This window comes from Felis catus, chromosome A1, assembly GCF_018350175.1.
Source record: "Felis catus isolate Fca126 chromosome A1, F.catus_Fca126_mat1.0, whole genome shotgun sequence".
NCBI classification, from domain to species: domain Eukaryota; kingdom Metazoa; phylum Chordata; class Mammalia; order Carnivora; family Felidae; genus Felis; species Felis catus.
In genome coordinates, this window is record NC_058368.1 from 84,291,898 (window position 1) to 84,310,195 (window position 18,298).

Sequence of the window (18,298 nt, forward strand, 5' to 3'; positions counted from 1 at the left end):
TCGTAAGTTCAGCCCGCATGGGGCTCTGTGCTGACAGCTCAGAGCCTGGAGCCTGCTTCTGATTCTGTGTCTCCCTCTCTCAATCTCTCTGTCCCTCCTCCACACACACTCTGTCTTTCTTTGCCTCTCAAAAAACAAAACAAAACAAAACAAAACAAAACAAAACACATTACACAGCCCCGTCGCTGGTGCGATTCCGTCCTGCGCGGCTGTTCTGTGGAACAGTAGTCGTTTCTCTCTGTCTGCCTTATCTCCCACCTAAGTGCATGCCACCACCTCGTGGAAGATTCGATGGACATGAACATGAGCCCCCTGAGGCCCCAGAACTATCTTTTCGGTTGTGAACTAAAGGCTGACAAAGATTATCACTTTAAAGTGGCTAATGATGAAAACAAGCACCAGTTATCTTTAAGAACGGTCAGTTTAGGGGCTGGTGCAAAGGATGAATTGCACATTGTTGAAGCAGAGGCAATGAATTATGAAGGCAGTCCAATTAAAGTCACACTGGCAACTTTGAAAATGTACAGCCAATGGTTTTCCTTAGGGGCTTTGAAATAACACCACCTGTGGTCTTACGGTTGAAATGAGGTTCAGGGCCTGTGTACATTAGTGGACAGCACTTAGTAGCTGTGGAGGAAGATGGATGCAGTCAGGAGATGAAGAGGAAGAGGATGTGAAACTCCTTAGCATATCTGGAAAGCATTCTGCCCCTGGAAGTGGTAGCAAGATTCCACAGAGAAAAAGTAAAACGTGCTGCTGATGAAGATGATGATGAAGATGAGGATGACCATGATGATGATGAAAATGATGACAAAGATGATTTTGATTATGAGGAAGCTGAAGAAAAGTCTCCAGTAAAGAAATCTATATGAGATACTCTAGACAAAAATGCACAAAAATCTAACCAGAATGGAAAAGACTCAAAACCATCAACACCAAGATCAAAAGGTCAAGAATCTTTCAAAAAACAGGAAAAGACTCCCAAAACACTGAAAGGACCTAGCTCTGTAGAAGACACTAAAGCAAAAATGCAAGCAAGTATAGAAAAAGGTGGTTCTCTTCCCAAAGTGGAAGCCAAGTTCATCAATTATGTGAAGAATTGCTTCTGAATGACTGACCAAGAGGCTATTCAAGATCTCAGGCAGTGGAGGAAGTCTCTTTAAGAAAATAGTTAAACAGTTTGTTAAAATTTTCCATCTTATTTCATTTCTGTAACAGTTGATATCTGGCTGTCCTTTTTATAATGCAGAATGAGAACTTTCCCTACCGTGTCTGATAAATGTTGTCCAGGTTCCATTGCCAAGAATGTGTTGTCCAAAATGTGTTTAGTTTTTAAAGATGGAGCTCACCCTTTGCTTGGTTTTAAGTATGTATGGAATGCTATGATAGGACATAGTAGTAGTGGTGGTCAGACAAATGGAAATGGTGGGAAGACAAAAATATACATGTGAAATAAACTCAGTATTTTAATTAAAAAAAATTGCACAGCTGTCATAAGAAGTGGGTATGAGAACCTTTGGTTTCTAAAGCTTTCACCTTCATGCGACAAATGTCACTTTTGACCAAGGCAATCATCATGGTCAGAGTGGGGAAGGGCAATCCAACATATACCCAGGAGGGCCAGAAACAGAGATATTAAATAGTGGCTCCACAGAGTACAATACCGGGCTTTGGGAATCGGAAGAACCTGAATTTAAACTCCATCTTGACTTGCTAACTGTGCAATATGTGACATTACTTGGCGCTTCCAAACCTCAGTTTCTTTATCATTAATAGTAATAATAATAGTCCCACCTGTGACTTGTTGATCATTTACTTTGTGCCAGACATGGTACAAAATGTTTCACATTTCACTGGATTGACAGAAGAGCTTCAAGGCAGATGCTATTATGAGAGAAATAGTATCTTTCTTGTGGTAATGTTATGAGAAGAGAATGAGGTAAGCGTATATAAATTGTAGTTGGTGATCTAGAAACTGCATTTGGGTCCAGCTCTGTGAAATGTACTGTAGGGAGTATGGAAGAAGCAGAGTATTAGGGGGCTCAAAAAAAGAAGTGGGAGACATAGATGTAACATTCAAAAAGGTTATAGATGATTGGGAAGATGAAACATGAATGTGTGAACCAGAAAACTATGAGACACACTCCTTGCAATGGAAAAGTAGAATTCCTCTAAAGCATCATTAACAGGCTTTGAGGAAGCAGAGAATAAAGAAGAGGAAACATCAACCTGGGGGAAAGTAAGTCAAGATATAACTAGAAACAGGTAGAACTTCTGGAGTCATGTGCTGGTGAGGGCATGGAGAAAAGTTACCACTAGTATTTTACTTTGTTCTCTGAAATCTATGCATACACCACTAGTCATTTCCCTGATGGATCTGAGGTAATCAGCTCCAGCTGACACCGACATCAGCACTTGCCTGATCCAATCTCCTTTTTTTTTTTTTCAGATGAGGAACCTGAGGCTCAGAGAAAATGCAACTTGGCTAAAGTTGAATGAGGGCTTATCTGTGTCTCCTAAGTCTCTCTAATGACTATTGCTCCCTCCACCAACTGCCCTCAACATCAGGAGAACAACAGAGAACTAACTCTACCTGCTGCTGCCCCATCTCCCAGTTCTTAGAGGAATAGCCAAGGACTTGCTCCTGAATCAAAGAAAGGTCTTGGAAAAGGTATTAATATTTCCAGAGATTTACTGACACTCCATTGGGGTAGATTATACTTCCCTGTCTCACTGACAGTAGGCTTGGTCATATGACTTTCTTTGAATTATGAAATGTGAGCAGAAATATGTGTTCTACTTTTCACCAGAAGCTAGTGTGTGGTTAGTATGTGATTATCCTCTCTCTCCCTCTCTCTTTCTCTCTCCATTTTTTTATTGTGATACAATACATGTAAACATTTATTACCTTTACCATTTTTAATTATACAATTCAGTGGTGCTAATCTCTAGTCTCTCTTTTCTCTCCACCATGACAACCAGCAATTGTTCACATAGCATCTTCTCCATCATCCTGTGTCCCAGGTTAATACGATTTGGAAAATATACACTGCTGACTCAGATAATATGAGCAAGAAATAAATCTTTAACATTGTAGCTTCTGGCACCTTGGGGTCACTTGTTATATAAGTATATAACTTCTCCTGGATGATACTCAAAACAATACATGGCTATCATCTTCAACTTGCTGTCCACACTGCTGGCTATACACCATGAAGCTTCCATGCAATAGCACCTGACTCGAATAGAAATAGAAGAAAGTGTTTTTACCTTCTAAAACCTCATACCTAAACATCATAGAAGCCATTTATGAAAAACACACAGCTAACATCATCCTCAATGGGGAAAAACTGAGAGCTTTTCCCCTGAGATCAGGAACATGACAGGGATGTCCACTCTCACCACTGTTGTTTAACATAGGGTTGGAAGTAATAGTGTCAGCAATCAGACAACTAAATGAAAAAAAAGGCATCAAAATTGGCAAAGATGAAATCAAACTTTCACTTTTCACACACGACATAATACTCTACATGGAAAACCCAAGAGACTCCACCAAAAGACTGCTAGTCGGAGGATACAAAATTAATGTACAAAATTAATGTACAGAAATCAGTTGCGTTTTTATACAACAATAATGAAGCAACAGAATGAGAAATAAAGACACTGATCCCATTCACAATTACACCAAGAACCATAAAATACCTAGGAATGAACTTAACCAAAGATGTAAAAGATCTGTATGCTGAAAACTATAGAAAGCTTTATGAAGGAAATAGAAGATACAAAGAAAACGGGGGGGAGGGGGGAAACACTCCATGCTTATTGAATGGAAGAATAAATATTGTTAAAATGTCGATACTACCCAAAGCAATTTACACATTCAGTGCACCAGCATTCTTCTCAAAGCTAGAATAAACAATCCTGAAATTTGTATGGAACAACAAAAGACCTCAAATAGCCAAAGGAATATTGAAGAAGAAGACCAAAGTGGGAGGTATCACAATCCCAGACTTTAGCCTCTACTACAAAGCTGTAATCATCAAGACAGCATGGTATCGGCACAAAAACAGACACATAGACCAATGGAATAGAATAGAGACTCCAGAATTGGACCCACAAATGTATGGCCAACTAATCTTTGACAAAGCAGGAAAGAATATCCAATGGAAAAAAGACAGTCTTTTTAACAAATGGTGCTGGGAGAACTTGACAGCAACATGCAGAAGGTTGAAACTAGACCACTTTATTACACCCTTCACAAAAATAAACTCAAAATGGATAAAGGACCTGAATGTGAGACAGGAAACCATCAAAACCCTAGAGGAGAAAGCAGGAAAAGACCTCTCTGACCTCAGCCACAGCAATTTCTTATTTAACACATCTCCAAAGGCAAGGGAATTAAAAGCAAAAATGAACTATTGGGACCTTATGAAGATAAAAAGCTTCTGCACAGCAAAGGAAACAATCAACAAAATTAAAAGGCAACCAACAGAATTGGAAAACATATTTACAAATGACATATCAGACAAAGGGCTAGTATCCAAAATCTATAAGGAACTCACCAAACTCCACACCCAAAAAACAAATAATCCAGTGAAGAAATGGGCAGAAGACATGAATATACACTTCTCCAAAGACACATCCAGATGGCCAACAGGTACATGAAAAGATGCTCAACGTCACTCCTCATCAGGGAAATACAAATCAAAACCACACTGAAATATCACCGCACGCCAGTCAGAGTGGCTAAAATGAACAAATCAAGAGACTATAGATGCTGGAGAGGATGTGGAGAAACAGGAACCCTCTTGCACTGTTGGTGGGAATGCAAACTGGTGCAGCCACTCTGGGAAACAGTGTGGGGGTTCCTCAAAAACTTAAAAATAGATCTACCCTATGACCCAGCAATAGCACTGTTAGGATTTTCCCCAAGGGATGCAGGAGTGCTGATGCATAGGGGCACTTGTACCCCAATGTTTATAGCAGCACTTTCAACAATAGCAAAATTATGGGAAGAGCCTAAATGTCCATCAACTGACAAAGAAGTTGTGGTTTATATACACAATGGAATACTACTTGGCAATGAGAAAGAATGAAATCTGGCCATTTGTAGCAACGTGGATGGAAGTAGAAGGTATTACGCTAAGTGAAATAAGTCAGTCAGAGAAAGACAGATACCATTTGTTTTTGCTCATATGTGCATCTTGAGAAATGTAACTGAAGACCATGGAGGAGGGGAAGGGGGGGGGGAAGTTACACAGAGGGAGGGAAGCAAACCATAAGAGATTCTTAAGGACTGTGAACAAACTAAGGGTAGATAGGGGTGGGGAGAGGGGAAAGTGGGTGATGGGAAGGGAGAAGGGCACTTGTTGGGATGAGCACTGGGTGTTGTATGGAAATGAATTTGACAATAAATTATATTTAAAAAATGTAAGGTGCAGACTAGGAACAAAAATATTTGAAGAGGAAGGGCAATGTGTATAACTGAACATGTTCTTCCATTGGCATGGGGCATGTTCAAATGGCCTGATCATCCAGGTTGTTGAGGAAGGATTTTCCTCAGAACTGAGTCTTTAAAACAGGATGTCACAGCCAATTTTACCAGTCTGAAGAGAAATGTAGAGAGAAGAGAATTATGGCAAAATAGAAGGAAGTTTCTTAATCAGTGACTATCATTTCAGGCAAGGAATTTTATTGCTATCTACCTTTGATAACATGTGGGTATGCAGAGACCAAAGAGATGTGATGGTGTCAAGTTGTCCAGCCCCAGACTGGGACCACCTGCCACTTGAACAATATCTGGTAGCCTGTCACGCAAGAGAACTGGTTCTTCGAGTGACCAAGCCCTCTGCCCCAGATGGTGTTTGCACTTCTTTCAAGGTCATACCTGTGTCATGCAAAGGTGGAGGAGGAAATAAAGGCTCCATAAACACACTCAATCCCTCTTTATGGCCCCCACTTATATACATGCCAGATGTTCAACTCATAAAAATCCCATTCTTCCTGGACATATAAAATGAGTTGGGTCAAAGTTTGAGGAGGCAGACAAGGGTCTGGAGGTGATAGAGTTTGGTTGAGCACAGGTTTTGGCCATGGTGGAGCCCACCCTGGAGAAAGACAACCAATTGTGCAGCTCCCACTCAATTTCTGGCCCTTGGTGCACCCACCAATATTTATTATGCCCCTCATAAGAACCTAGACATAAGGGAAGTATACAATCTTACCTGGACTCTGGAACTAGAGTGCCTAGGCTTAGAGAACCTAGAACAGTGCCAGCATGACTAGGTCTGAATAAAGTTTAGCTACAGCTGCTGCTATAATGTTCTCATTCCATCACTTAGAATAGAGCTCATGGTTCAGAAGCTCAGATATGCAGTGGTTTTTGAACGTGGAGCCTGGAAGGTAAATGAGATTCAGGTAAGTTCATAGGCATGTGGCCTCTGAAATCCCCACTCCCTTAGGCCTGGAGGGAAAGTGAAGAAGCAGTTGTCACATGTGGAGAAACCACCAGACGAAAAACCACCCAACTCTGCATCCCAGCTTTTTGGTTTAGTTCAAGAAGTAGAGATGGAATTCATCAAAATCCACAGTTTGGGGAATCATGAGGAAGGTGTCATCCTGAGGTCCACCATTGTTCATCTGAGAAGTGGACAAGTCAGAGTAAGGATCAGGTCCTGATGTGCAAGCCATTGTGAATAATCTTGTGATGTTCACAGCAATCCTACCAGGAAACCTGGGGAGGCCAAGGTTACAATGTAGTTCTGGGCTAGGGCCTAGGCCCAGCATTGGGATGCTTTCCTGAGACCATTGCTCAGTAGGAGTTGAGACGCTAGATCAGCTGCCATGGGAGCATGAAAGGAGATTACTAAAAGAGAGAAAATGTCACCCTGAGTACTTCTCATTACCAACTTCAAAGCATTTTTCCCCACTCACTCATTTGCAGGACCAAAAAGTGCTTTCTACCTCCACATGAACATGTAAGGGGCAGAACATATAAGGGTGTTGGGATGTGAAATGTGACTTGAAAAAGAGTTAGGGGGGAGATCCCAACCATAAGAGACTCTTAAAAGCTGAGAATAAACTGAGGGTTGATGGGGGTGGGAAGGCGCAGAGGATGGGTGATGGGCATTGAGGAGGCACCTGGTGGGATGAGCACTGGGTGTTGTATGGAAACAAATTTGGCAATAAATTTAATATTAAAAAAATAATAAAAACAAAAAAGAGTTAGGATGGAGATGTGGAAGTTTTCCAGATAACAGAATAAGCCTAGAAGTCAAAAACAAAATTTCTATGTGAGCGCTATGAGTGAACCAGTTTGGACAGAGTGGTGGGTGTGTGAAGGCATGCAGCAGGGATGCATCTTGGGTTCAAATTATGAAGGTAACTGTCTTAGTTTCCTAGGGCTACCATAACAAAATGCCACCCACTGGGTGATTTAAACAATAAAAATGGATTTCCCACTCTCTGTGCCCCAGTCTCCCTACCTAGGTCTCTCTAACTTTGTCCTTTTAAGTGTGCATCCAAGTGGCCAGCACTTCTCTCCTCAGGACACTCTTTACTGTATGAAAGTACTCCATCTGAGAGTGTAAACTGGTACAACCACTGTGCAAATCAGTATGCGGAGGGGCCTCAAAAAATTAAAATTAAATTTACCATTGATCCAGCAATTGGACTTCTGGGTATATATCTGAATGAAACAAAATCACTATCCTGAATATATATGCACCCCTAAGCTCATTGCAGTATTATTCACAAGAGCTAAGATATGGAAACAACATAAGTGTCTATCAACAGATGAATGGATGAAGGAAGTATAATATATATATATATATAATATATATAATATAATATATATAATATAACATAATATATAATATATATATTATATAATTATATAATAGAATACTATCCTGAAATAAAAAAGAAGGACATCCTGACATCCTGACATTTAAGAGAACGTGGATGGACATTAGGGGAATTATGCTAAGTGAAATAAGTCAGACACAGAAAGACAAATAATGTATAATCTCACTTATATGTGGAATCTGTGAAAACGAACTATTAGAAACAGAGAACAGATTGGTACTTACCAGAGGCAATGGGTAGAGGGCAAGGAAAATGGGTGAGGATAGGCAAAAGAGACAAACTTCCAATTACAAGATAAATAAGTTCTGGGGATATAATGCATAGCATGGTGACTATAGTTTAAAATACTGTATCATATTTGAAAGTTGACAAAGGTATAGATCTTAAAAGTTCTCATCAAAAACAATTTTGTAACTATGTGATGTGATGATGTTAATTAAATTTATTGTGGTAATAATTTCACAGTATATACATATATCAAATTATTATGTTACACATTTTATGTTAATTCTACTGGAATTTACAATAAAATATTTTAAAATTATTATGTTATATGCCTTAAACTTATATAATGTGTTAATTATATCTCAGTGAAACTGGAAAAATTAAAGTGCTCCATCCATACCTCAGAGGTATGTGCTATTGGTCTTTTCATTAGTTAATTCATGTTCTTGAACTTGTAGTATCTCCTTATTCCTTGGATCAAAAACCTCCAGTAGCCAGAAAGATATAAAATCATAATAATAGTAGTCAAGATTTACCATGTGTGTGAAGTAATTTAATCTTCATAGCAACCCTATGATATAGAGATAAATATCGTGATCAGGTTGTACTTTAAAGATAAAGAAACTGAAGCATAAAGAGCTGAAATAACATACCCAAGTTCAAAAGGCTTAGCAGAAGGGATAAGGACTCGAACTCTTGTACCCATCCATAGACACACCTCCCTAAAGTACCTTCCTACAGCTTATAGGAGCAGTTGTTGCCTCAGGAAAGCTACACCTGGAACATCCCAGCTCAGAAACCAACTACAGGATGTAGAAGCCCCTGGAAGGCATGTAACTTCCACTTTTTGTTTATATACTTCTACATTCTGAGTATTTTACAGCAGACATATATTCTTTGCAATAATTGTTATCCATCAAGATGGAACTTAAAATGGAAAGCAGAGCATGAAAAAAAATTGTAAAGAAAAAGAGAAACTTAGCATCAAGATCACAAAACTAAACTAAGAAGTCTGAGAACAGTAACATTAATCATTGCCATGACATGTATTATTAACTTTAAATTCAATAAAGAGTAAATCAACTTAAAATGATCAGTGTTAAGGGGCACCTGAGTGGCCCAGTCAGTTAAGCGTCCTACCTCGGCTCAGGTCATGATCTCCTAGTTCATAGGTTCGAGCCCCCGTGTTGGGCTCTGTGCTGACAGCTCAGAGCCTGGAGCCTACTTCAGATTCTGTGTCTCCCTCTCTCTGCCCCTCCCCCACTCATGCTCTGTTTCTGGGTCTCTAAAAATTAATGAATGTTAAAAAAAATTAAAAAAATAATCAGTGTTCAATTCTAGAACCAGAGATTGGCCTGAGGAAGGAGGAGATGTAACAGGTTGCTTGGGTGTGGGACAAATGGGTGTCTGGAAAATTCCAACTAGGAGAAGCAAGTAGGGGTGGGCATAACTGTCCTCTAGGTTACTGTGGCCAGAGGTTTGGCTGAATTGGGAAGTTCATGGTGTGTACCTTTAGAGTAAAAAGCAGAACAAGAAAAATATCAAAACTATAAATAACACTGATGAATATGTTCTTGTCAAGTACATTATTTGTGGATGTTGTCCTGAACAAACATTCATACCTTGACAGACACAAATAAATTAAGAGAAATCAATGGTTGACTAAGTGTCTTGATTAATATTCTCTTGGCTGCAAGTTACAGAGGGCAGTTTAAGCAAGGGTAAGGCAAAAGAGGGAATGTGTGATATGCTCTGGGAATCTCTGTCAATTCTAAGACCTGAATGGCAGCAGGACCTCCCACTGGGTAGGGTGTGGAGAGGATCAATAAAGGGTATTCACACTGAGTGGGCCCCATAGGGTTGAAGAATATCCAGGTGCAAAGGTTTGTGTTAGTTGTCAAACCTGGAAAGCAGGTTTGGTCATATTCTCTGTACAACCTTCATTCCCTTTTATTTTAGTATTCTAAGATTAGATTGTTGGTGCTGGATGTATGAGGGATCTAGATAGTTCCAAGACATGTCCCTGGCACCCCAGATGTAAGTAGAAGATTTTAGGAATTGTCAGGGGTCATAGCTATAGGTATCAGTCTTCATTGAAATCATCTGGGTAACATTTTTTTTTTTACATATTTACATCTTTTAAAAAATTTTTTTAAATTTATTTTTTTTTGAGAGAGAGAGAGAGAGAGAGAGAGAGAGCGAGCATGAGCTGCGGAGGGGCAGGGAGAGAGGGAGACACAGAATCTGAAGCAGGCTTCAGGCTCCGAGCTGTCAGCACAGAGCTCAATGTGGGGCTCTAACACATGAACTGCCAGATCATGACCTGAGCTGAAGGTGGACACTTAACCAACTGAGCCACCCAGGTGCCTCTTACATCTTTTTTTAGTAAGCTTTTTATTTTAATTCCGCTATTGTTAATGAACAGTGTTATATTAGTTCCAGGTGCACAAATAATGATTGAACAATTCTATATATTACAAAATGCTCATCATGATGAGTACTTTTTAATCCCCATCACCTATTTAGCCCATCCCTCCACTCATCTCCCCTCTAGTAACCATCCATTTTTTTCTCAATAATTAAGACTCTGTATCTTGGTTTGCCTCTCTCTTTCTCTCTTTTACCCCCACCCCCGTTCATTTGTTTTATTTCTTAAATTCCACATATAAGTGAAATCATATGATATTTGTCTTTCTCTGAATTATTTCACTTGGCATAATACTCTCTGGTTCCATCCATGTTGCAAATGACAAGATTTCATTGTTTTTTTATGGCTAAACAATATTCCATTGTATGTATATATATATATATATATATATATATACATATATATATATATATATATATACATGTATACATACATGTATACATATATACATGTATATATATATATATACATACACACACACACATATATAAATATATACATATACAAATATATCCCATTTCTTTATCCATTCATCTATCAATGGACATAGGGATTGCTTCCATAATTTGGCTATTGTAAATAATCCTGATATAAACATAGAGGTGCATGTATTCATGCAGGTGCATACAGTGTTTTTGATTCTTTGGGTTAAATACCCAATAGTGTAATTACTATATCATAAGGAAGTTCTATTTTTAACATTTTGAGAAACTGCCATACTGTTTATCACAATGGATGCAACAGTTTGCGTTCCCCCAATAGTGCAAGAGGGTTCCTTTTTCTTCCTGTCCTTGCCAACACCTACCGTTTCTCGTGCTGTTGATTTTACCCATTCTGACAGGTGTGAGGTGTTATCTCATTGTAGTTTTGATTTGTATTTCCCTGATGATATTTGATATTGAGTATTTTTTTTGTGTGCATGTGGCCATCTGTATATCTTCTTCAGAGAAATGTCTGTTCATGTCTCCTGCCCATTTTTTTTTTAACATTTATTTATTTTTGAGACAGAGAGAGACAGAGCATGAATGGGGGAGGGGCAGAGAGAGAAGGAGACACAGAATCGGAAGCAGGCTCCAGGCTCCGAGCCATCAGCCCAGAGCCTGACGCGGGGCTCGAACTCACAGACCGCGAGATCGTGACCTGGCTGAAGTCGGACGCTTAACCGACTGTGCCACCCAGGCGCCCCTGCCCATTTTTTAATTGGACTATTTGTTTTGGGGGTTTTGAGTTCTATCAGTACTTTACACATTTTGGATACTAACCCTTTATCATTTGCAAATATCTTCTCCCATTCCACAGATTGCCTTTTAGTTTTGTTGATGTTTTTCTTCACTGTGCAGAAAGAAGCCTTTTATTTTGATGTAGTCCCAATAGTTTATTTTTGCTTTTTTTTAATTTTTTTTACACTCATTTATTTTTTTGATAGAGAGAGACAGAGCACAAGTGGGGGAGGAGCAGAGAGAGAAGGAGACACAGAATCCGAAGCAGGCTCCAGGCTCTGAGCTGTCAGCACAGAGCCGGACGCAGGACTTGAACTCACCAGCCATGAGATCATGACCTGAGCCGAAGTTGGACACTTAACTGACTGAGACACCCAGGCGTCCCTATTTTTGCTTTTATTTCCCTTGTCTCAGGAGACATATCTAGAAAAATATTGTTATGCCCAATGTCAGAAAAATTGCTCCCTGTGTTCTCTTCTAGAATTTTTATAATTTCTGGTCTCATATTTGGGTTCTTGTTCCTTTTGAGTTTATTTTGTGTATAAGAAAGTGGTCCAGTCTCTTTCTTTTGCAAGTAGCTGTCCAGTTTTCCCAAAACCACACCATTTGTTGAAGAGACTTTTTCCCATTGGATAAGGTTTTCCTGCTTTGTCAAATATTAATCGACCATACAATTGTGGATTTCTCAGTTTTCTGTTCTGTTTCATTGATCCATTTATCTATTTTGTGCTAATAGTATATACTGTTTTAATTACTACAGTTTTGTAATATAACTTGAAGTCTGGAATTGTATTACCATTTTGTTTTTCTTTTTCAAGATTGATTTGGCTATTCAGGATCTTTTGTGGTTCCACATAAATTTTAGGATTGTTTGTTCTAGTTAAGTGAAAAAAAAATGCTATTGATATTTTGATAGGGATATCATTCAATGTGTAGATTTCTTTAGGTAGTATAGACATTTTAACAATATTTGTTCTTCCAACCAATGAACATGGAAGGTCTTTTGAATTTTTTGTGTCATCTTCAGTTTCTTTCATCAATGTTTTATAGTTGTCAGAAAACAGGTGTTGTTTTGTTTTTTTTTTTTTTTTTTTTACCACTTTGGTTAAGTTTATTCCTAGGTATTTTATTATTTTTGATTTAACAGTAAATGGGATTGTTTTCATAATTTGTCTTTCTGCTTCTTCATTATTAGTGTATAGAAATGCAACAGACTCTGTACATTGATTTTGTATCCTGTAACTTTACTGAATTCATTTATCAGTTCCAGTAGTTTTTTTCAGGGGGCATTTAGGATTCTCTATATGTACTATTTTGTCATCTACAAATAGTAAAAGTTTTACTTCCTCCTTGCTGATTTGTATGCCTTTTATTTCTTTTTGTTGTCTGATTGCTGTGGCTAAGACTTCCTGTACTATTTTGCATAGAAGTGGTGAGAGTGGACGTATTTGTTTTGTACCTGACCTTAAGGGAAAACTTTTTTTCCCCCATTAAGGATGATGTTAGCTGTTTGTTTGTTTGTTTGTTTGTTTGTTTTTTCATATAAGACATTTATCATATTGAGGTATGTTCCCTCTACCCTTTCTTTGTTGATGTTTTCTATCATGAATAGATGTTATATCTTGTCAAATGATTTTCCTGCAGACATTGAAGTGATCATAGGGTTTTTATCCTTTCTCTTATTGATGTGAATTATCACATTGATTGATTTCTAAATATTGAACCAGTCTTGCACACCAGTAATAAATCCCATCTGATCATGGTAAGTGATATTTTAAATGTGTTGTTTGTATTTTGTTGAAAATTTTTGCATTTATGTTCATCAGGGATATTGGTCTGTAGTTCTCTTTCTTAGTGGTGTCTTCACTCAGTTTTGGTATCAGGATAATGCTAGTCTCATAGAATGAATTTGGAAGCTTTCTTTCCTTTTCTATTTTTTGGATAGTTTGAGAAGAATAAGTATTAACTCTTCTTTTTTTTGTTGTCGTTTATACTTATATTTTATTATTTATTTATTTATTTATTTATTTATTTATTTATTTATTTTAAATATGAAATTTATTGTCAAATTGGTTTCCATACAACACCCAGTGCACATCCCAACAGGTACCCTCCTCAATACCCAGCACCCACCCTCCCCTCCTTCCCACTCCCCCCAACAACCCTCAGTTTATTCTCAGTTTTTAGGAGTGTCTTATATTTTGGCTCCCTCCTTCTCTAAACTTCTTTTTTTTCTTCCCCTCCCCATGAGCTTCTGTTAAGTTTCTCAGGATCCACATAAGAGTGAAAACTCTTCTTTAATATTTGGTAGAATTTGGTCAAGAAGCCACCTGTTCCCGGACTTTTGTTTGTTGGGAGGGTTTTGATTACTGATTCCATTTCTTTGTTGGCTATCAGTCTATTCAAATTGTCTATTTCTTGCTGTTTCTGTTTTTGTATTTTAAATATTTCTAGGAATTTATTCATTTCTTCTAGGTTGTCCAATTTGTTGGATATAGTTTTCATAACATTCTCTTCTAATTGTTTGTTGTTCTGAGATGTTGGTTGTTATTTCTCCTCTCTCATTTGTAATTTTCTTTATTTGAGTCCTCTCTCTCTCTCTCTCTCTCTCTCTCTCTCTCTTTCTTTTTCTCTTTTTTGATGGATCTGGTAAGAGGTTTATCAATTGTATTCATTTCTTCAAAGAATCAGCTCCTGGTTTTATTGATCTATTCTGTTTTTTTCAAGTTCTTATTTCATTTATTTGTGCTCTAATATTTATTATTTCCTATGTTCTGCTGGTTTTAGGTTTTGTTTGTTGTTCTTTTTCTAGATTTTTTAGGTGTATGGTTAGGTTGTTTATTTGAGATTTTTGAGATAGGCCTGTATTGTTATAAGCTTTCTACTTAGAAGCACGTTTTGCTTCTAAGGTTTTGCTTCCAAAGGTTTTGCACTGTTGTGCTTTCATTTTCATTTGTTTTCATGTACTTTTTAAAAATTCTTCTTTGATTTCCTGATTGACCCACTTCACTGTTTAGTAGCATGTTGTTTAACATCCATGTAGTTGTGGTCTTTCCAGATTTTTTCTTGTGGTTGTTTTCTAGTTTCATAGTGTTTTAGTCAGAAAAGATGCATGGTGTGGTGCCAGGGGGTTCAGTCAGTGGATCATGTGACTCTTGATCTCATAGTTGTACGTTCCAGCCCAAGCTTGGGTGGAGAGATTACTTACAAATAAAATATTTTTTGAAAAGAAAAGAAAAGAAAAAGAGAAGAGAAGAGAAGAGAAGAGAAGAGAAGAGAAGAGAAGGAAAGGAAAGGAAGGGGAAGGAAAGGAAAGGAAGGGAAAGGAAAGGAAAGGAAAGGAAAGGAAAGGAAAGGAAGAGAAAGAAAAAGAAAGAAAGAAAGAAAGAAAGAAAGAAAGAAAGAAAAGAAAAGAAAAGAAAAGAAAAGAAAAGAAAAGAAAAGAAAAGAAAAGAAAAGAGAAGAAAAGATGCATGGTATAATTTTGATCTTCTTGAATTTGTTGAGGCTAGTTTTGTGGGCTAATATGTGATCTATTCTGGGGAATTTTGGGCAGGCCTTCTTAAACTTTTTAAGCACAGTCTCCTCTGACCATTCAGTAAAATTGATAGAATTCTTTTCAGAGATATGCTTTTTAATGCATAAAATATGGTACAGAGCCTCACAAAGGAAACAAATTATATTAAAATACAGTAATTGAGATAATAAAATAAAGGCCTTATGATAAGTAGTATATGTACTTCTTTATTAATTTATTAAAGCACAAACCTAACAGAAAGTCTAATAGCCACAGTTAGTTTGAAGTTGTGGTTAATGTAAGGAAAATTTTGGCCTGTTTGTAACAACTATGGCATGATACAACCTGTGGTTTCTCTTGACAACCAATCCACAAATCTTTCTAAACCTCTTTGGTTGGTTCCATTCAACATGGAAGAGAAAACTATAATTCTTATAAAGCCTGGGGGAAATAAATAATTTTTTTCTAATCACATTAATTTACTCCTGAATGTTGTTCATAGACTGGGAGTCTGTAGACCTTAGGTCAAGAACTTCTATAGAGGTGGCCTACCTGGTCCAGGATATGTTTTCTCTATATTCTGGAATTCCCTTTGCAGCATCCAATAAAGGTAGAATGATAAGGGCTCTGACCATCAGGACTGGAGCCAGACCAGCTCTATATGGGGTGCAAGTGGGCATTCTTGTAAGAGAGAAATCATTAGGTGCAGCCATCCAACTGGAGACTATGCACGTGTAATGTATAGTCCATGGACAATGTGATGCAACTACAAATGGGTGGCTAGTAGCTGGGGTATAGCATAGTGTCAGGGCATGGGAAGAAGGACTGTGAGACAGGCACAGGCAGAAGGAAAAAGGTGAGGAACTGAGTGTCCATGTTTCCCCTGGGAATGGTGAGCTCTGCAATGTGGGTTTCTGCATTGCTCTGCAATGTGAGCAGTATTTTATACTGCTATTTTCACAGTGCCTGGGCAAAATAGACATTAAGGCAAATACATATCGAACAGAATAATAAGCTTTTCTATCTGAGCAAGATTTTTGAAATCAATTTATTGATTCATTTTCTTCTCAAGATAAGTAAGTGCCCACAACCACAAACTTGGGAGGGGAAATGCTAGAAGGAGCTTGTGCTTTTACCTCCTGACTTTTTCTGCCCACTGTATGGTCCTGACACATTTATATCATAAATGTTATCTTTAGGTAGAGCTGAACAGGATGTGGAAATTTCCAGAAGTCCCAAGAGAGTGTTAAGAGTTGTTCCTGACTCAGGATCTGTGTACTGCAAGGGGAGAATTTTCAAGTGAAACTGGGAGATGAACTAAGATTCAGACTGGGTTCACTGGGCAGAAATGAACAAAAGATGTTTGGCCCCTGCCCACCATCCAGGGTGTCAAGAGTATAAGGACATTCACATTAAGAAATATTGCATACTCTATTTATGACCACTCAAGGATCTTTATATCCACAGATGTCTCCTTCCTGGGAGATGGGAAGCCAAGGTCCCCTCTGCTCTGATAACAGCCAGTATGATGGGCTATAGCCATAGAAGAATCCCTAGAATCTGTAACTTTTTTCATGCCACCACCTATCCAAGAGTGGGCAGAGAGGCTCAAGATAGAGAATGAGCAGGCATAGCCAACTCAAATGTCTCCTGGAGTCCAGAGCTGGGCTCCTAACTGTAACCTCTTAAACTTGATTTCATTCACTAGGACCAACATAGAAGTGATGTGTATGATGACAATTAGGACTGGACTTAGGTGACAGACCAGGGTGGGAGTGCTACAAGTTAGTGATGGGGAAAGGTCATCATGAATGTGTCAGTGGCTGAGGAGGAGACTGTGCATGTGTATGTGAGTCACCTGCCATCTTCTGTTTCTGGAAAACAGTTGAAAGAACCTTTCTTCCTACAATCATCCTTTCCCACATACATAATTACACCTTTCCTCATGATGTAATGGTAGTGAATCTGGCTCCATAATTGTAACAGGAAAGTGAAGGGGGGGTAGTAATTCTGAACTTAAATATAATCAACATGTCTTGGCTCCAACAAGCTCTGGGTACACCTGAGACCAAATTAAAGTGGCATTCTTGTGACAGTTCCACTTTTCACACATTAGTATGAAAAGCTTTGCAGACCAGTAAACTATTGAAAAAATAATAATAATAATGATTAAGTCAGCAAATTTTCCTGCAGTAAATGAAGAAAGAGTTACTCAGGAAATTCTGAGTTTGTAAATTGTTTATAAAAACAGTTCAAACATTATTTGAACCAAGATCCAGTCCTTGCTCCTATCCTAGCTCAACAAGATGGAAATTCCACTCCCAACTGGTACAGCCAAAAACACAGGGCTCCTTCTCACTCCTGCCTCTAGTCAGAGGGCTTTCTTCCTGAGAGAGACAGAAATCAGCACAAGGGCCATGGCAGACATTTTTCCAATGGAAATTTCAAAGCAGACCATAGAACAGAGATGTCCAAATTTCTCTCCAAAGAAACTGACTTCTTTTGCAACAGATTGTGAAAAATGGTCAAACCTAAGAAAGCTCTAAAACTGGTGAAGGTTGTGGTGAAAAGCAGTTGGGAATTAATTGATGGGTTCACTGGAGATATAAGCTAAACTTTAGGCCAGTTAGTTTGCCAGAGAGAAATAGGAAAACAGAACAATGAAGAATCTTCTCGGGGTAAAAACAAATTTCAGACACCAACTTTGTGACTTATCCCTTCAAAGGAGCCTGAATTTGGTCTGTTTGGGAACAAGTGGTTGGGGAGAGTTTTTTCTCAAATATTGCACTTCTACAATTTCCAAGGGCAGACAATGATTCATAATGACTAACACTAACAACATCTTAAGACCAGGTCCATGAGACATGACTTAATAAATAGATGAGAATGATGTTTAACTTACATATCAATTATTGAGAATTGAGTGCCCCTCCATAAATCAATGGCATAGAATAGAAGTCCAGAAATAAACACACATTTATAGGGTCAATTACTCTTGAACAAAGGAAGAAAGAATATACAATAGGAAAAAAGACAGTCTCT

General features: G+C 38.2%; 1 pseudogene; it reads left to right on the forward strand.

Annotated features, from left to right (window-relative positions):
* Positions 1 to 214: 214 nt before the first annotated feature.
* LOC101084595 lies at positions 215 to 1,471 on the forward strand (annotated as a pseudogene).
* The last annotated feature ends 16,827 nt before the right edge of the window (positions 1,472 to 18,298 follow it).